This window comes from Tamandua tetradactyla, chromosome 4 (assembly GCF_023851605.1).
Source record: "Tamandua tetradactyla isolate mTamTet1 chromosome 4, mTamTet1.pri, whole genome shotgun sequence".
Taxonomy (NCBI): Eukaryota; Metazoa; Chordata; class Mammalia; order Pilosa; family Myrmecophagidae; genus Tamandua; species Tamandua tetradactyla.
Genome location: NC_135330.1, coordinates 99,542,628 through 99,563,456, shown reverse-complemented (window position 1 = coordinate 99,563,456; position 20,829 = coordinate 99,542,628). Strand labels below are relative to the sequence as shown.

The window sequence follows — 20,829 nt, the reverse complement described above, 5'->3', positions numbered from 1 at the left end:
GCATGACTGTCAGGGGTGTGACTCTCACTGGCAACGTGGGACCTGACTCCTGGGGATGAGCCAGGACCCAGCATCGTGGAAATGAGAAAGCCTTTTTGACTAAAAAGGGGAAGAGAGAAATGAAACAAAATAAAATCTCAGTAGCTGAGAGATTTCAAGTAGAGTCAAGAGGTTATCCTGGAGGTTATTCTTATGCATTATATAGATATCCCTTTTTAGTTTATGGTGTATTGGAGTGGCTAGAGGGAAGTACCTAAAACTGCTGAACTGTGTTCCAGTAGCGTTGATTCTTGAAGAAAGCTGTATAACAATATAACTTTTAGAGTGTGACTGTGTGATTGTGAAAACCTTGTGTCTGATGCTCCGTTTATCCAGGATATGGACAGATGAGTTAAAAAAAAAAAAAAAGGATAAAAATAAATAACAGAGTGGCACAAAGGGTAAAATTTGAGTAGATTGAAATACCATAGGTCTGTGAGAGGGAGAGGTAAGGGGTATGGGATATATTATTTTTTTCTTTTTATTTCTTTCTCTGCAGTGATGCAAATGTTCTAAAATGATCATGATGATGAATACACAACTATGTGATGATATTTTGAGCCACTGATTGTACATCATGTAAGAAGTGTACGTGTGTGAAGATTTCTCAATAAAATATATATATTTTACATGCTGTTATTATGAGATTTTGTGGTGTTAGGAACACAGCACACATGTGTCCCCAAAGGAGGACACAATGGCAGTTTAAACCTGACAGCAGCACATGCTGACCAGGCTGTCAGCCTCAGCCCACCTGGAGGACGTGAGTGACCGAGGAACTGGGTCTTCAGAGGCCTCGGCCGCCCGCTGCTCACCCTCTGAGCATCCAGAACCCAACAACTGAACAAGGAGAGAATGAATGACCCAGTGTAGGGAATGGCCTTTTTCTCGGTGGCAGTTGGAAGCCAAGCGTGATTCTGGTGAAGGTGGCAGAGGAAGTCGGCACAGAGAAATTCCGGAAGCCTGTTGTTTATGAAGGAAACTCGTTATGGGTACATGCTGGAGGACAGATGTGGGGAGTGGGGCAGGAGGAGTGGCGTCAACAGGGCCAACATCTGCTTTGGTTTTTCTGGAAGGGATCCAAAACCCAAGGCTGGGGCCCAAAGGAAAGAAGAATGGCGGTGGGGAGCAGGCGTTGGGGAGCAGGCAGCAGGGAGCAGACCGCAGGGTGCTGGCAGCTGGGGCCATCACACGGCCAGTGATTTAATGGGTGTGTGGGCTCTGGGTCCTGGGTCATTTCACGTGAACTTACTGACCCCCAGGCCACATCACCAGTACAGTGACCTGAGATTCCTGGAGAAAAGGACTGACATCACAGGAGAGGTTCTTCAATCTCTTCCTGGAAGGGAAGTCAAGGGCATCAGTGGCATAAGGTGATGGAAGAGAAAGTAAGACTTAACACTTCCAAATGGCAGCAATAGAATTGGAATGCCTCAAAAAGGCCCTGGACTTTCATAAGATGCATTCTTGCTCAATTAAACAAATTAATAAAACAATTTATTTTAGTCTTTCTTCTAATCACAAGAAAATTCATTTATCTTCTTCAGGGTTCTCCAGGTTTCCATCCCCCATTTCCATGAGGAGTTTTAAACTTGGGCAAAATTGTCAAATGGCTAGAAACCATACTGAGAACTAGTGAAGAAAGCACAACGTAAACAGCCTGCATTTTGAATTTGGAATTCACTTGTAGCCAGATGGCTTTCTGCCCCTCTACTGCAAAGTTAACAATAGTCCTTCCTTACATGAGTGCATATTTTATTTAAGTGAATTATGCTGTCCCTGTAACCTTTTAATTCCATCTTAATTAAATGTGCTTCCCTCTCCAGTTGGCCAGGTCTATGTTGAGTTTTAATGCAACTCTCCAAGGTGCCAACCGAGCACGGGGTCACGTACGAATATAATGTCCTCATTAGCCACTTATTCAGGTAAAGGAACCGGGAAAAACGATGCTCATTTCCTCTTAAATTAGCTTTTTCCAGTTTTTCTCTCTCTCTGTTTATTTGATTCTTTGACCTCAACACAAAAGAACATAAATCTAGAAAAAGAGAGAGGAGGTCATTCTGGAAGCACAAGATAGAACCCTTTCTGTTTCATTAGCTGCAATAAAATCTGAAGTTTCGTCCCCATGTTGCCTGGCAACCTAGGAAATATTGTTCTGATTAAACAAAAACTATCTGGAGTAAATTCACAATAAAACGACCGAAAAAGCATTATATCATCCTGCATTCCACTATTAGGACGTGAGTAGCAGACACCTTGGGACAGCTCATTTCCAAGAAAACAAAAATAAATGCACTCATATCCCGAGGAGGCAGGAAACACGTGGAGTCGGGTGAGAAATTCCAGGCGCTGTTCTCAACCACTGGGCAGTCATGTAACCTTTTGGGAGTCAGGGTTTTTTCATCTGCAAAAAGAGCAAATGGAATTAATGAGCCCTGACATTCCATGATTCGAAAGAAAAAGTAAAAATTGGGAGCCCAAGGCCAGTCGTCTTTTTGAACTGCAGAATACATTGCACTCTCATAGGCTAGTGAACAATGACGCACAGACCTCAGGAGTGAAAATTATCCACCTGCCCTGAACAAAATCCGCAGTGGGTGCCTCCTATTATTACACGCTCGGCTTCATGAAAACTGTTCATCTCATTAAGACAACACCACCTCCTATATGTTTTTTCAAGACCACCTTCGGGAACAGCCTTGGAATTCAGGAGCCCTAGCAAAATTAAAGCCAGTTGTTTATAGAAATCACAAATGAATAGACTATAAAGCTATTGAAAAAGAGAGGATGCACTTGACAATGAAAACTGAAGCAACAAACCTTTGAAGAATATCCTGCGGTGGTTAAAAGCACAGACTCTGGGTTCAAATCCTGACTCTACGATGATGGTTGGGCATTTTTGTCTCTGTGTCTTGGTTTCCACATCTGAACATGGGGATCGAGTAGTACACATCCCTCATATGGTTATTGCCAGGATGAAATGAGTTAGCAATGTGCTTAGAATAGCGGCTGACACATGGTCAGCTGTTATTTCCTGTATGAGCCGAATTGCTGCTGAAACCACTGGAGGCAGGCCTGGATTCAAAGCTCAGGACCGCTGGTCATCAGCAGTGGCCCTTTGGCCAAGTTTCCTCACCACTCTGAGCCTCCGCTCCTTCATCTATAATATTCACGAAGTCAGAGATTTGCTGTGAGGGCTGAATAGGATACTGCTAGTGCTGTGCTGGCACAATAGCATCAATAAATGGTAAACTTATGAATCAATATGGTCAGAATTCACTGAGAAACTTCTCTGCAATTTTTTCAGCTTCTTAAGAATTTGTGTTTTTTCCACACTGCAAAAAATCACAATGAACCAAGGCAATTCAATGGGAAAGAATCATCTTTTTAACAAATGGTGCATGGATAACTGTATACCTACATGCAAAATAATGAAATTTGACCCTACATTGCACCATACACAAAATTAATTAAGAGGGTCAAAGACCTAAATGTAAGAGCTAAAACTATTAAACTCTTAGAAGAAACCATAAGTATAATTCTTCCTGATCTTGGAATAGGCAATGGTTTCTTATAGGACGCTAAAAGTACAAACAACAAAAGAAAAATTAGGTACCCTGAACAACATCAAAATGAAAAACTTTTGTGCTTCAAAGGATGCCATCAAGAAAGTGGAGAAGATAATCCATACAAACTAGATGGACTTGTATCTAGAATATACAAAGAAAATACATAACTTACTAGTAAAAAAGACAACTTGCTCAATTAAAAATGGAGAAAAGATTTGAATAAACATTTCTCCAAAGAAGATACAGAAATGGCCAATAAGAACACTAGAAAAAAAGCATGTGCAGCACCATCAGCCACTGGGGAAATGCCCATCAAAACTGCAGTGAGACATCAGTTCATGCCCACAGGGATGGATTTAATCAGGAACACAATGGCATGTGTTGGCAAGGACGTGGAGAAATTGGAGGCCTCAAACACTGCCGGGAGGAATGTAAAATCATGCAGCCACTTTGGAAGAGCAACCTAGAAGCTTCTCAAACAGTTTGACAGAGTTATCAGTACAGCCCGGCAATACCACTCCTAGCTGTATACCCAAGAGAACTGGCTACATGTGTCCACTCACTTGTACACAGATGTCCATAGCAGCAGCATCTGCAATAGCCAAAAGGTGGAAGCAACCCACGTGTCCATCAACCAACGGACGGATAAGTAGAGGTGGTCTAGCCACACAATGGAATAGTATTTGTCAATTTAAAAAAAAATGAAATTCTGATACATGCTGAAAACACTATGCTAAGAGAAACGCACCAGTCACAAAAAGACTACATGTTGTATGATTCTGTTTATATGAAAGTCTAGACCGGGTAAAGCCCGAGAGACAGAGGGTGGCGCGGTTGCCAGGGGCCAGAACATGGGGGAAATGGGGAGTGACTGCCAATCAGTATAGGGATTTCTTCTTAGGGTGATAAAGTGTTATAAAATCAAGTATGGTGGTGGCCGTGTGTGTAACTCCGAATACACTAAAACTCATTGACGTGTACACTTTAAATGGGCCAATTGTGCAGTGGGTGTGAATTATCACTCAACAAAGCTGTTATCCCAAAAAATTAACAAGGGAAATGTCTCGAGGAATGAATGTGAAGACTTTCAAATGAGCCCAGTGGGGCAGTCAGCGGAACCACCTGGGTAGCCTCCGAGACAGACAGAGAGAGAGAGAGAGAGAGAGAGAGACAAAGAGAGAGAGAGACAAAGAGAGAAAGAGCCTTCAAGGGAGGCCAGAACCCATGCTGAAGGCACATGAAGTCCAGTCCCTTCCGTGTGGCCCTGCGCAGCTGGAGCCAAGCCGAGCACCCGCCCGGACAGAAGCCCCGGCTCTCGGCGGCGCAGGCAGGGGCTCCCCTTGCCCCCCACCCCCGCGGATCCATCTTCCGGGGCGGGGAATGCGCTGCTCACCTGCCGTCTAGAAATCTCGGAGCATTCCTGCTGTGGTATTTGAAACCTACCTCAAAAGAGAGCCCTTTTTGAGGCTTTGTGCTCCGGGTTTTTTTTTTTTTGGTTGGGGGGGGTGGATAAAAAACGTTGTCTACACACAGTGTTGTTGCAAATTCCTCCTCCGAAAGTCGTGATTTTTTTTTTCAGTGAGCTTGTGGGGGAAAAAAGCTGAACAATCACATTAAAACAGAAAAAAACAAAAAGAGGCTGCGTTCCACTTCTTTGTTGATTCCTGCTTTCTTTCTTCAACCTCATTCTCCTCCTTCGGTCCTCAGAGGCCCTTTTCCTTCCCGCCCGCCCCCAGCACTGGCTCTCTTGTGTCTGCTCGGGGGAGTTTTCAGTGAGCGTCTGGGCCACACGGGGCCCCCACGTGAGAGCAGCTCCAGGGTCATTATTGTCCGCTGAGCAAAATGCCCCTGCAGGGGTATGGACAGATGAGTAAACAATAAGGAAAAAAATTAAATACCCAGCACAGGGGATAAGAGGTAAAATAAATTGGGTAGATGGAAATACTAGTAGTCAATGAGAGAGAGGAGTAAGGGGTATGGCGTGTATGAGTTTTTTCGTTTTTCTTTCTATTTCTTTTTCTGGAGTAATGCAGATATTCTGAAAAAAGGATCATGGTGATGTATATACAACTATGTGATGATATCATGAGCCACTGATTGTATACCATGTATGTGTGAGAAGATGTGTTAATAAAAATGTCACAAGGGTCACAGAAGAGGAGCTGCTTTCGGTGGCTGAGGCTGTTTCCTTGGCTTCATCCGAGGGAAATGTCTTGGATCCTAGGCCGTGGTGGCTGTTTGCCAGGCTGGTTTTCTTCACGTGCGGTCTCTGGCTCCTTGGCAGCACTCTGCGGAGACCCAGCAGGGCATTTCGTGCTTCCAGGCCAGGCTGCAGCAGACTGCATTTCCAGAGGTGGCCACACTGGCACGTATTCCATCACATGCGTGACCCCCACCACGCGATGCGGGCACTTCCCACCACCGGACAGGCCCGCGTGCCCTGGAACCTGAGTGGACTCTGTCCCAGCTTCCACCCACAGAGCTCGACACGGTGCCTTCTGAGGCCGAGATAAGGGCCACACATCTCCTCCTGGCTCTTTCTCTCGGGACGTGTGCGTTGGTGTCCGTGAGGCATCAGGTGGGGAGTTTGACCCTCCGAAGCCGCAGTGGTGGAAAGACAATGCAGAGACCACGGAGAGAGAAGGAGGCCCAAGGAACCCCAGCCACCTGGCTCTTCGGCCCAGGCACCCCAGCTTTCAAGCTCCCCCCATCTGATGCTGGATGCAACAGAAAGCAGCTGCCCCTGTCAACCCCTGCCTAGACAAAGGATTTGTGAGCAAAATAAATGATGATGTTGCTGTTTGTAAGCCACTAAGTTTGGGGGTGATTTGTTATGCAGCCACGTAACTGGAGGCACCTGTTGCACTACCAGGAGGAGGTGAACCATTTTGCCAAAGCAGCAGTCTCCAGCGCCCTTTCCATCCCTCGTGGACGAGCCTTGCACACATCCGGAGCCTCTCGGCACAGAGGCTGATTCCACGTGCCTCCCAGGGCAGAGCGAGAGCCCAGAGAAGCAGAGGTGACTGCCCTGAGGTGCCCACAGGGATGGAGGCTGCGGCGTGAGGCCCCCTTCCTGGGTGGCCCCAAGATGGAAGCCCCAAAGTAAAACTGACTTTTCCATTTCTTTCAAAAGCAAAACCATCTGCCATGGATCCCTTTTAGAAACACACAGCTGAATTCAAAATATAGAGCTGGAGGAAGAGTACACACAGTTTGATGCTCTTTTCCTAATGATCAAAAACAAAATTAAATGATAATCTTAGGGATACAAACATATGTGGTTAAACTGTGAGGGAAAAATGAGAATGATAAACCAAAGTCCAGGGCAGGGCAGGGGACAAGCTCGGGCACTCAGGTAAAGCGAGCAGCAGCTTCAAGGGTGTTTATTTGATTACTACATTCCATAATTTATACTACATTATCTGCATTCACATTGCACAACAAAACAACACAAGATTTTAAACAGGGGACTTTAGGTTAAAAAATGATTCCAACTTAAAAGAAAGCAGGCGTCATCGTCCGGCGAGTTGCCGGCTCCTGCCCCCGCCACATGCCCTGCGCCCGGCCTCTCCTCCCCAACCTCGCACCTCCTGCCCAGGGTCAGCCCTGCGTCCCCTCCTGGAGTGCCCACAGCCACCCCCATCACCACACCGCTGCCATCCAGCTCACCTTCCTGCAGCTCAGCCCTGCCCTGCCCTTTGCGGCTCAGTGCCTTTCCAAGACTCCCCATGTCCCCCTTGTGGAAATCGAAGCTGGGCTTTCTCAGCCGCCACAGCGCACTTGCCTCACTTCCCTCACATGCCTCATGACCTCCCTCCTTGTGGTCTTTGTCCTGGGGTTCCACTGGCCTCCCTCCTACACCTCCGCATTTCCATCATATCCATCCTTGAAAACCCAGTTCAAACGCTGCTGCTTTCCTGAGGCCTTTTCTGGCCCACCCTGGCAGAGTCATGCCTTCCCCACTCAACTCCAGCAGGTTCCCAGTGCCATCAGGGAGGGATGCTCGTCTTGCACCTTGCTATACAGTACGGCCATGCCTGGTCATTTCCCCCACGAAACCACTGGTTCCTGTAGGGCAGGGCCACGTCTGATTCATCTTTTATGCCCTCAGTGTTCCCTACACATGTCAGACATTCGGTATTTTCAGGATGAATGAATGTGTATTTGTTTGCAAGCTGCCAGAACTGGAACAACTTTTAAAGAGGGGAATTTAATAAGCTACAAGTTTCCAGTTCTAAACCTATAAAAATGTCCAAACTAAGGCATCCAGGAAAAGATAACAATTCAAGGAAGGCCAACAGTTCTAAACCTATAAAAATGTCCAAACTAAGGCATCCAGAAAAAGATAGCTTAATTCAAGGAAGGACAATGCATATGGAAACACCTCTGTCAGCTGGGTAGTCATCTCGCTGGCATCTGCTGGTCCCTTGCTCCAGGGCTCCATTGCTTTCAGCCTCTGTTCCTATGGGGGTTCCTCATTTTGCTTCTCCGGGACTGGCTTTCGTCTCTTGGCTTCCCTTGGCTCTCTCAAGGTTCTGGCTTGCTTAACATCTCATGGTGATGTTTGCTGGTCTCCAAGCATCTCCAAACATCCGTGTCTCTGTTCTCTGAAGCAACTGTTCTCCAAGCATAGAACAACAAGCTCTCTCGCTGGCTCCTCTATCACCTCTGCTCTGAAGTTCCTCTCTAGTCTCTCATTTCTGACTCCTCAAAATATTTCCTCTTTTAAAGGATTCCAGTGAACTAATCAAGACCCACCTAGGATGGGTGGAGTCACACCTCCACCTAATCAAATGGTCATGCCTACAATTGAGCACGCCACCCCTCCATGGAGATAAACTAATCAGAAGTTCCCATCCTGCAATGTTGAATCAGGATGAAAAGAAATGGCTCCCCCACAAGATTGGATCAGGATTAAAACATGGCTTTTCTGGGGGTACGTCATACTTTCGTACCGACACAGAATGGATCACTAAATGAACGAATTCCACTTCCAGATCTACCCAAGGCAAAACCACACAGTTAAGAAAGTCTGTCCTTGGTGTGTCCAGCCCACCTGGCCTGTCCCCTGGTAGCAGCCTGTGCACCCCCCTCCACCCCCCACCTCCCCAGCTGCCCAGTAACTTCACACGGACGTCCCCAAACAGAACATGCTTGGGGAAAACTATCTGGTAAACTCATTCACGCTGGTGTGTAAACCACACAGGAGGCTTCTGCCGTTGCTGTCCCTTTCCCAAGCAGAGGAAAAGGGGGAGAGCTGTCCCGGGAGGAGGTCCTCAGTGCTCAGGGAAGACATGGACACCTTCCTCGTCCGTGAGAACAAGGACAGACGCGCCCTCGGCCATCAGCGCCTGCCCGTGCAGAGTGTGAGGCTCATGAACCTGTTACCTGTCAGTGTAATGGGCACGTCCAGCCCCGAGCACAGCTGGGAGCTCACCATGACATCACAAACAAACGCAGCAGTGACGAAACTTGCTTTTTGAGAGCATTCGGAGATCTAGGGACTCTCTCTCCCAGGAAACACGTGAATTCCCTCTGAACTGTGCATATAATTTCAGGAGTTGCATGCTTCCCCCCAAAGGCCCCTCCCTGTAGGAGGAAGAATCTTTGCTCTTTGAATACAAAAATGGTGTATTTAAATCTGAACTTAATCTGAACTTACAGAAAGCGTGCCTTCCCGCAACAGTGCGTGGGTTTGTTTCTGGGTCTGTGTGTGAGCAGGGTAGGGGCACACCCACCCCTTGAGTCAAGTCCCAGCACCACGTTTTATTTTTTGTGTTTGCTGTATGGAAGGGTCACATTTCATAATTTTTTCATGTGAGTATCTGGTTATTGCAGCACCATTTGTTGAATGTGTTTGTTTGCTTGCTTTTTGTTGGTTTGTTTTACTTGCTTGCTTGTTTCTGGGAAGTGCATGGGCTGGGAATAGAACCTGGGTCTCCCACATGGCAGGCAAGAATTCTACCACTGAACTACCCTCGCACCCCCTAGCACCACCTTTTTACTAAGAAATTTACTCCAACTTTCTCAGTTTTCTCATCTGACCTCAGGGGGAGAGCAAATCCTCCTTCTCAGAGCGACCGGAGGGTTAGGCAGAGGCCCCAGTGCCCTGGATGTCCTCTGCACAGCATTTCACCTGCTCACAACTCCGCCAGGTGTGGCTGAATGGCTGCCACACTTATGGACCACACGCTTCATTCACAACAGGATTCCCAGGGTCTGTGGCTGCCCGCAGGTTTCTCTGCTTCACCCAGGGCCTGGAGCTCTGTAGGCTTAATGAATGGCTGCTCCTTAACATCGGCTCAGATGGGAAAAGCAAGGAAACCTCTCTCATCAGAGAAAGGAGATCTGCCCAAACCTTTGACCTCAGAAACCTCTCAGAAAAATAAAGGGGCTCCATGGTGAAGGAATACGTGTTCTGTTCCCCATTGCTTTCACCCCAAGCAAAGCATTGGGGCATGCAGAGACTCGAACCCCATCACTCGCACAGACCTCCAGGAAATGACTTCTTCCCCAGAGTGTCTGTTGGTTCTGGTCCGCATGCTGCCCTAGACCTTTACTGCCAGCTGCGAGTCTGAATGAACAAGACGCCAACCGCTGAGCGGGAGGCAGGGTTGACCCTGCAAGGCCCTGCCCTTTCCCAACCAGCCTGACCGCGGTGGGTGCGGGGGCAGCTGCCGGCTGGGAGATGGGCTGGCCTGACCTCATCGTCAAGGGGCGGGTTAGCCTCGGTCCCTGCGGCCTGGACCGAGCAGTGACTGCCATGCGGGGTGGCAGGGAAGCCTGGGGCTGGTCCTTCCCTTGGACCTGTCTGCAGATGATTTTGTCCCCCAGTTCGTGAGCTCACAGGAATGCTGTTAGAATAAGTGAAATGATAAATATATGTTTTTAAAAACTAAAACAGTAGTTGTGGCATAGGCTACGAAATACAATATAGAAGGATGGAGTCGATTTTCATGCTGTGCAACTTGTATAAGCAAACACGGGATATAAATGCTATTGAAAAACATTAACGCAGGACATTTTCACCACTATGATTATCATTCCATGTCGCCACCTAGGCCATGGAGCAGATCCCGGGGGAATCGGAGCCCAATTGAGGAAGGAGCAATTTGGGCGATTCTCATCGCTTGGACCAGTGGATCCCAAAGGAGCAAGAAAATGGGCCAAGAACCCAGCCCCAAAATGAAGATTTCTTAGAGGCATTTTAAGCTTGATTCCATATCCCCATGCGTAAAATAAACATGTGTTTCAAAGTCTTGACCCAAGTCCTAAGACAGACCATTAAATGAGCGTGCACAAAGGGATTTAAGGAGAAGTTGAGGCAGATGCAGGGTCCCACAAAGGACACTTGGAGAGAAGAGCTCATCACTCACAGGAGGACCAGCTCCCAGGGAGACGTCTCCCCGCAGGCCCTGCCTTCCGGTCGGCTGAGGGCTGTGGCCAAACCACGCAGGTGTATTTCCAGCTTTTCATTCACAGTGATTATGGTTTTATCAGCAATAAACCACATCCTAGATGCTGTCCAGGCATTACTCCAGCAATCCAAACACTTCGCAGTTGATAAAGAGCTGTGACGTCATGTGTGAGAGCGCGCATGACGTCACAAAGGCTAAGGGGAGGGGCCCGGGGCAGCGCCCAGCCTTGCCGGGCTGTGCTGGACGCCCTTCACAGTGGCCCCAGAGTGGGTGGTACTGCCTGCCGGAAAGGTGAGCAGAATCCGACAGGCCCACCTGGCATTCTGCAACCCGGGCCAGTTCTCCTCCCTACACCAGGGCAGTTAGGCTGCCAGGAGTCCAACACGGAACCCAGCAACCCCTGATTTTAGCTTCGATCCAGTGAAAAGAACATTTAAACATCAGACAGGAAAAAAAAGATCTGTCTTTAAACATTTTTTATTATGGAAAATTTCAAACACACACAAAAGTCAATAAAGGAGTAAAACTTAAGCCCTGGAGCCACCAACTGGCTTCAGTGTCACGGATGTTTTTCCGACCTGGCTTCAGTGGTTCCTTGTTTTCAGAAATATTTCAAGCCAGCCCCAGCCCTCATATCATCTCACCTACAAATGTTTCAGCTCTGATTCTAACATAAAGACTTGAAGTGGAACGGCTGTAAATCCATTATCACTCTGAAGAAAAGGGAATAAAAATTTCTTAATGTTATTCTTTAATATATTCAATTTTTCCCCAACAATCTCCAAAATGTCTTTCTGTAGTTGTTTGTTGAATCAGGTCTACATATTACAGAATTTGGTTGCTTCAGTTCTATGAAATTGCCTTTTTGGAAAAAATATCTTATAATTAAGGGAACATGACTGCTGGTGGTCAAAGACGTTTCTTTCATTTCTTCCTAATGAACTCAGGAAGGCAGAACCACCCAAGCAAAGCAGATGATGTTATCCCAGCAGTGTCAGCAAAACTACCTGGAAATGATCGAGGCAGCAACATTTCCATGTAATAATCAACCCAGCAGCCAACATGAGCCTTTGAAAACAAAACCCAGGTCATGTCGCTTCCCCACTTAAAACCCTCCAACTGGAAGTCACGCTTCCCATCCAACTGAAATAAAATCCCAAATTCTCATCATGGACTATAAGCTTTTACACGTCCTGTAGCCCATTCTATAGGACAGTCTTCAAAATAGGGTATATGCTCCCCAGTGCATAAAAAGTCTCCACTAGCTACCTAGGGACTTCGGACAGTTGTCAGGGAAATCATTTTCAGAGCCTCAGCGTCTTACTTTCAGTCTTTCCTAAACAATGTTCGACTGGACTATAACCAGGTTCTATGTATCGTGCAAGTTTCTTCTTCCCACCTCCCTTTTCACCATAGCCCCTTCTCCCTCTTTACAAAAGAAATTCTTACCTCTCCCTCATCCCAAATCTAATAATAATGCATTATTCATGCAAAATCTCCAGGGCACTAAGCAAAGGGTCAAACCAAAATGCTGAGAGTGGTTTTGAGGCAGTGCACGACTCTAAGGATCAAATAAAATTTCCTCTTGCAGTTCAAGTGGTTTCTAATTCATTGCTTTCAACAAAAGGAACAATATTCTAATAGCGTTATACACTATAGATATCTAAAATAATTTTATTAAAGATTACTGAGTGGTTTTTGGCATTTAACTCAGAAGAAATCCAGAGAATTGAGTGGCATTGTTCTAATAGAACCATTCCACTCCTATCTACTTACGTATGCAGACAAACGTTCTTAGCACTTAACATTTATAAAAACCAAAAATAGTAACAGGATTGATATTGAACTTTGCTTAATTTAAGCAACTAGTCATATTCATCCATAGATATTTGAACTAATTGAGATCATTATAAGTGAGATCATGTTCATTTCATAATAAGATGCAATTCCAATAAAATTTTGCTTTTTATGTTATGAGAGAGTGTTAAGACTTTCAAGCATAAAAGTGCTTTATGCTCTTTTAAGATAAAATTTTGTAGGAGGAATGGAATTGAAATTGAAGTTCAAGGACAAAAAGAAAGCATGTAATATTTATAAGAGTTCAAGAAGAACTTGTTTATGCATTTTTAAATGGATGATGGTAGATACCAAATTATTATGGTATTTAGATTCCACTAGGTACATTCTAAGCAACAATATAATACTTCTAATTTTCAACAGCAATCATTTTTACCATTATAATGAACTAATTATGATAAGAAAATCCAGAAATCAATTTAAAAATGAGTGATACAAGTGAAATCATTGCCCGCCCCCCTATGTGGGACATGACAGGGTGAAAGTCTCCCTGGCGATGTAGGAGAGGACTCCCAGGGATAAATCCAGACCTGGCACTGTGGGATCAACAATTCCATCCTGATCAAAAGGGGGTAAAGAAGTATAATTAATAAATATCAGTGGCAGAAAGAGTTCAAATAGAGCCGAAAGGCTACTCTGGAAGTTGCTCCCTCACAACTTCAGGTAGACCTTGCTACTTATCATAACCTGCCAACCCCCACCCAGGACCATTCCAGCCAATCCTAAAGAACACCTAGGGCAAAATAAAAGATTCCACAAGGGTTCCAGGCACTAGAGTAACTTCCCAGAAACCTACAACCTCCAGATGGGTCCCTGGTCCAGATAAGTCCTGAAACCTAGAGGGTCCAGCCTCTCTGGACATCAGATAGTTCCATCTCCCTACCCCATATTAGTGACAGACCCTTCCAATATGAAAAAAATTAGAATTGCAATAGTCCAAACACCCCTAAGAAGAGGAATGGAAAGATTAAAGGTGATGGTGGAGTTATACAGAGAAGGCAGGATTTAACAAATGAATATGAATGCCAAACCATTAAATTGACATCTCTTTTAGTCTCCAGTATTTTAGAGCAGCTAGAAGTAACAACCTGAAACTGTGGAATTGTAACCCATGTCAAACTCTGAAATATGTTCTACAACTAGTTGTGGTGCTTTGAAAAATTATAGCTTTTTTGTATATATGTTATTTTTCACAAAAAAAAGAAGGAAGAAAAGTTGATTGTGATGATAAAAAAATATTTAAGCACTCTAGCCTCCTATATTCTGGAGCAGCTAGAAGGAAAAATCTGAGAGGATCATATGGTAGCCCATGACAAACTCTGGGATCTGTGCTGTAACCACTTGTTGAAGAGTGCTTTGAAAACTATTGCTTTTTTATTTCTTTGCTTTGTATATATGTTATACTATACAATAAAAAAATAATGCTAATCCTCACTACTGATCCTATAGATAATAAAGGCTAATAAAAAATTACTATGCTAAGCACTATGTCCATGGAGGGTGGTGGGAAGGTAGCAGAGTCAGAAGCTCCAAGAATCAGGCTCTCCATCAAAACAACTATTAAACTGTCAGAAACAGCCTGAGTTACTTTGAAACTCTGGAGTCTAGTGGAAGACTGTGCAGCGTCAAGGAAATAGCTGGAGGAAAAGACTGGTGAATACTGATGAATTCACCTTCTGTGCAGTGGCTATCATCCCCCATGGCAGGCAGCAGTGAGGACGGAAGCCGGGGCTCCTGGTGCAGCCTGTTGGTGCCAGGGTGGACTATAAAGGGCCAGTCCTCCAAAACCCAGGGCCATGTGATCTGATTGCTGATCACTGCTTTGAATCAGCTGCTTCAATTGCAGGAGGGCTGGCTTGAGGGTGGCCACTGTTCTAACTCCCTCAGGTAAAAGAGGCAGAGGAATCTTAAAGAGGTGATACCTTTCTTTTCTCTCTCTCTTCTCTTTCATTCCCTGAGTGGGAGCAAAAATAGCTTAGAAAGGTCACAAATTGATAGCTCCAGCCTTCAACAACAATAAAAACCTAACAACCCCAGAGGAATGGGAAAACTAGGCTTTCAGAGTGATAACAATATAATACTCAGTGCCCAGTTCACAACAAAAATTTCAATACACACAAAGCAGGAAAGTATGGCCCATTCACAGGGAGAAAGAAAAGAATTTCCAAAAAACCATCCCTGAGTTTATTTAAATCAATTGTCTCAAATGTGTTCAATGAGGCAAAGGAATCCATTTGCAAAGAAGAAAAGGAAATTAGGAAAGCATTGATGGACCAAAATAAAGAGAGGGAAATTATAAATTGGAACCAAACAAAAATTTTAGCGCTGCAAAGCACCGTAATTGAAATGAAGAAGTCATTAGACAGGTTTAATAGTAGATTTGAACAGGCAGAAAGAAAAAGAGTCCAGGAACTTGAAAACAAGACAATTAAAATCATTCAGTGTGAGGAACAGAAAGAAAAAATAATGAAGAAAAATGAACAGAACCTAAGGTAACTGTGGGATGCCATCAAATGTACCAATATATGCTTCAAAGAACTCCCAGAAGAACAAGAGAGAAAGAGGCAGAGAAATTTGAAGAAATAATGGCTGAAAACTTTCCAAATCTTATGAAAGACATTAACGTACAGGATGCTCCATGAGCTCCAAGCAGAACAGACTCTAAATTTGGGGCCGAGACACATTATAACAATATTGTCAAAATCCAAAGGCAAAAAGAGGATTTTTAAATTAGCAGGAGGAATCAACCTGTCATGCACAAGGGATTCCCCCAACAAGATTGACAGCAAATTTCTCATCAAAAACCATGAAGGTCAGAAGATAGTGGGATGACATATTTGAAGTCTTAAAGAAAAAACCATCAACCAAGAATTCTTTATCTGGGAAAATTCTCTTTTGAAATAAGGATATTAAGACATTTAATAGATAAACAAAAGTTGAAAGAGATCATTACAAGAAACTTCCCTGCAAGAAATTTCAGGCTGAAATAAGTGGATACAAGGTAGTAACTCAAAGTTATAAAAATTGGTAAACGTAACTATTTTGGTAAATATAAAATCCTGTATTATTGTATTTTTGGTTTATAACTTCTTTTTTTCACCCCCATATATAACTGCATCAATTTGCTACAGATGCTGGAATCTTCTCTGAAGGAAGGCCTCTGGCATCTGGGGTTTCTCTGTCAGATAGCAAGGCACATTCTGGTACCTTCTGGTTCCTTTGCCCCCAGATTTTGTTGCTTTCAGCTCCTAGTTCTAGTGGCCTCCTCTCTGAGCTTCTGTGGATCCTCTCAGCATTTCCAGGGCTTTTCTTACTCTGAGCTCTTGGCTTTTTCTGGCCTTGATCCTTTCATAAAAGGATTAAGACCCAACTTGAATGGGCTGGGTCACATCTCAAATTGAAATAACCTAACGAGAAGTTTCCACCCACAGCAGGTCTGCAACCACAGGAATGGGTTAAAAGAACATGGCTTTTTCTGGGGTACATAACAGCGTCAAACCAGCACAATGACTTAAAATAAAATTGTCTTAAGTAACATTTTTAATGGGCATAAAATGTATAGGATGTAATCTGAGACAATATCAAGGGGGAGGAAAGGACATAAATAGAAGTAGAAAGCTTGTATACTACTGAAACTAGATTGGTTCTAGTTGAATTAAGTTATTATTGATTTAAGATATTAATTATAATTACAAAGGAAACAGCTTAAAAATAAGGAAAAAAAAGGAAGGAAAGAGGGGATCAAAATAGTACACTACAAAAAAGCAACAAAGTACAAAAAAGGGCAGTAATGTAGCAATTACAATGGATTTTTAGATTTTACACCAAAAGCACAGGCATCAAAAGAAAAAAGGAGATAAAATGGACTTCATCAAAATTAGAACGTTTCATGATTAACAAGGAAGTGAAAATAACCTACATATGGGAGAAAATACTTGGAAACTATATATCTGATAAGGGTTTAATATCCAGAATAATAAAGAACTGCTATGACTCAGCAACAAAAAGGCAAACCCAATTTAAAAATGGGTCAAGGATTATGTTTAAATGGCCAATAGGTATATGAAAAAATGGTCAACATTATCAGCCACTAAAAAATGCAAATAAAACTATAATGAAATACCACTTCACACCCAACAGAACAGCTATTATTTAAACAACAACCAACAAAACAAAACAAAACAAAACACCAAAAAATAAGTGTAGGCAAGGATGCAGAGAAATAGGAACCTCTGTACATTGTTGATGGGAATGCAAAATGGTGCAGCCACTGTGGAAAACAGTTTGGCAGTTCCTCAGAAAGTTAAACATAAAGTTACCCTATGACCTGACAATTCAACGCCTCAGTATATACCCATATTGTATATGTACAGCTCAAAATTTTTAATGCGTAGTGAAAGTACACACTTGAAAGGGGATGAACATGTGCATTCTCCCAAGGAGGAAATGACTCTGAGGTCATATGCCCAAAAGAATGTAAAGCAGGAACTTAGATATTTCTACACAAATATTCATTCTAGCCATAAAATGGCAGCAACTCAAGTGTAATAGATGGATAAACAAAATGTGGTATATCCATTCAGTGGAATATTATTCAGCCATACAAAATGAATGAAGTGCTGGTACACGCCACAACATGGATGAACCTTGGCGACATTGTGTTTCACATATGAAACATATGATGTTTTGCATATAGAATACTTTGAATAAGCAAATGCATAGAAAGAGAAAACAGAAGAGCGCCTTTCAGGGGTAGGAAGTAAGGGGAGCAGAGAGTTATTGCCACATATGTATGAGTTTTGATGGGATGATTAAAAGAGTCTGAAAATCAGTAGTGGTGAAAGTTATGCAGTTGTCGATGTACTTAATGTCAAAGAATTGTCCACTTAAAGTGGTTAAAATTGTTTTTATAATATATACATTTTACCACAATCTGAATTAATTATTTTCTTAAAAATACTATGTCTGGAGCTGAGACTCAGCATCAAGGGATTGAGAGAACCTTCTCGACCAAAGGGGGAAGAGTGAAATGAGACTAAGTGTCAATGGCTGAGAGATTCCAAGCAGAGTCAAGAGGTTGTCCTGGAGGTTATTCTTATGCATTAAGCAGATATCACCTTGTTGTTCAAGATGTAGCGGAGAGGCTGGAGGGAACTGCCTGAAAATGTAGAGCTGTGTTCCAGTAGCCATGTTTCTTGATGATTGAACAATGATATAGCTTTCACAATGAGACTCTGTGAATGTGAAAACCTTGTGTCTGATGCTCCTTTTAGCTACTATATCAACAGAAGAGTAGAACATATGGAATAAAAATAAATAATACGGGGAACAAATGTTAAATTCAGTTTGAAATGCTAGTGGTAAAGGAAAGCGAGGGGTAAGGGGTATGGTATGTATAATCTTTTTTTTCTCTATTATCATTTTATTTCTTTTTCTGTTGTCTTTTTATTTCTTTTTCTAAATCAATGCAAATGTTCTAAGAAATGATGAATATGCAACTATGTGATGATATTAAGAATTACTGATTGTATATGTAGAATGGAATGATATCTTAATGTTTTGTTTGTTAATTTTTTTAATTAATAAAAAAAAGTTAAAAAAAAATACTATGTCCCCAAATTTTATAACTTAAATGAATGAGCCAATTCCTTGAAAGGCACAAAGTTCTAAAGCACACAAGGAAACATAGATAATCTGAATAGGCCATTATCCATTACAGAAATTGAACCAATAAATAATAATTTTACCAAAAAGAAAGAACTGGGCCAAGATAGCTTAACTGGCAAATTCTAACAAACACTTAAGGTAGAAATAATATCAATTTTCCACAATCTCTTCCAAAAAAAAAAAACAAATGCAGTGGAACACTTCCTAACTCATTCTAAAGGCCAGCATTACTCTACTAGCAAAATCAGATAAACATAGGACCAGGAAATAAAATTACAGACCAATATCTCTCATGACCAGAGATGTGAAATTCCACAACACAATATTAGTAAATAGTATCCAACAATGTAGAAAAATAACTACACATCATGACCAAGTGGGATTTATTCCTAGTGTGCAAGACTGATTAAACATTTAAAAATCAATCAATATAATCCAACAGATAAATAGGCTAAAGAAGAAAAAAAACAAATGATCATACTAATTGATGAAGAAAAAACATTTGACAAAATTGAACTTCCATGCAGGACAAAAACTCTCAGCAAACTAGGAACAGAAGAAAACTTCCTCACTTTGATAAAGAATATTTACAAAAACTTACAGCATCATCATACATAATGATGAAAATTTGAATGTTTTCTTCCTAAAATCAGCAACAAGATAAGGATGTCCTCTCTCACCACACCTAATCAACATCCAGTAAAAGTCTTTTCATATATATATGAAAGGAAAAAATAAGACTCTCTCTCTTCACAGATGGCATGATTGTGGAAAATCTCAAAGAATAGACCAAAAACTCCTAGAACTAATAAGCAAATTTGGCAAGTTCTCTGGATACAAGCTTAACATACAAAAGTAAATTATTTCCCTATGGGCTAGCAATGATTGGAATTTGAAATAAAAAAAAATACCATTTACAGTAGCAACAACAACAAAAGAAATACTGAGGTTAAAACCTAACAAAATATGGAACAAAATCTATATGAGGTAGGACTCTGGCAAGATGGCAGCTTAGCAAGGTGTGGGATTTAGTTTGTCCTCCAGAGCAGCTAGTAAATAGGAACAGTACAGGATAACTGCTGGGGCCACGTCAGTGACCGGACACACAATGTACCCCAGTCTGGACCAGCTGGACCGTCTGCGAGCCCCCCCAGAACCATGAGTTCCCCAAGCCGTGGTGGCCGATGCCCCTCCCCCACAGGCTGCTTCCCAGAGGGGAAAGGAAAAGGACTTCACCAGCAGCAGGGGCTGAGCCCAACTAAGCTTCAAGTGTGGAATTAATTCGCACATTCTGACTACTAAAAATAGGCCCCCAGCTCAGGTGAACCTTGAGTAAAAGCAGAGGTTGCTGGGGTTCGCCCCAGTGCAGAGGGGGCAGGGCTGACAGAAAAAGGAAAAAGAAAATAAACACAGAGGTTTTTCTGGATCTGAAAAGGTCTGGGCCCTGCAGGAAAGGAGGAGCACATAGGACCTGGAGATACACAGAGCAACGTACCAACTTAAGCTCTTGATTGGCAAACCTGAAGAATGAGGTCCTGCTCTGAAAAGGATTTTTCTCTTTTGTTTTTGTGGCTGTGATTCTACAGCTTGATTACTCTTTGGATACAGCTGCAAGGCTTCTCGGGCTCCACTGCCCCAGGCATGGGCAGAATTGAGTTTGTTTGTTTGTCTGGAGCCTGTGCCTTCCCCAGAAGAAGGGTGGGGCCCAGCTAAGGCAGATTCCCTCCCTCAAGGAGTTCAGACTCCAGGGTCTGAAAAAGTGATTAAAACCAGCCTACAACCTCTCCTCTGTCTCCACCATGCCCCAGTGGGGAGAGTCTGCCAAAGTTAAAGGTACTGCATCACCTTATGCAGGTGGGACCTGCAGGCAGACAAGCACCACATACTGAGTAGGATAGGAAAAACACTGAGCCCAGAGACTTCACAGGAAAATCTTTCAACCTGCTGGGTCTCACCCAGCAGACTCTTTCCTCCTGACAGGAGGCCAGTTTGGTCTGGAAAAATTTGACTGAGGTCTATAATACCTAAGTAGACCTTCCTAAGGTGTGTGGGAGGCACCATTCAGGCAGGGCAAGAAACAAAAAAACAAGAACTGAAAAATTCTGATTAAACAAAACCTAAACTAGAGGACGAGAATAAGATAAACTGAATGTCAAAGAACAGATAGACAACAAAGTCATCCAGCAAGAAAATCCTAGGGGAAAAAAAGTGAAAATGATCTCCAGAAGAAACTAATGAAGGTAATTAAATGCCTAGACACCAGCAAAAAATAATGAGTC

The 20,829-nt window shown here is 43.2% G+C and overlaps 1 long non-coding RNA gene across 1 annotated transcript; it reads right to left on the bottom strand.

Moving 5' to 3' along the window:
- Positions 1-1,144: 1,144 nt before the first annotated feature.
- On the bottom strand, positions 1,145-11,209 carry LOC143679225 (uncharacterized). The gene is made up of 3 exons (XR_013173603.1): positions 10,985-11,209; positions 2,295-2,443; positions 1,145-1,378 (listed from the first exon to the last, which is right to left on the bottom strand). It is a non-coding gene; the product is annotated as an uncharacterized LOC143679225 (long non-coding RNA).
- Between the last annotated feature and the right edge of the window lie 9,620 nt (positions 11,210-20,829).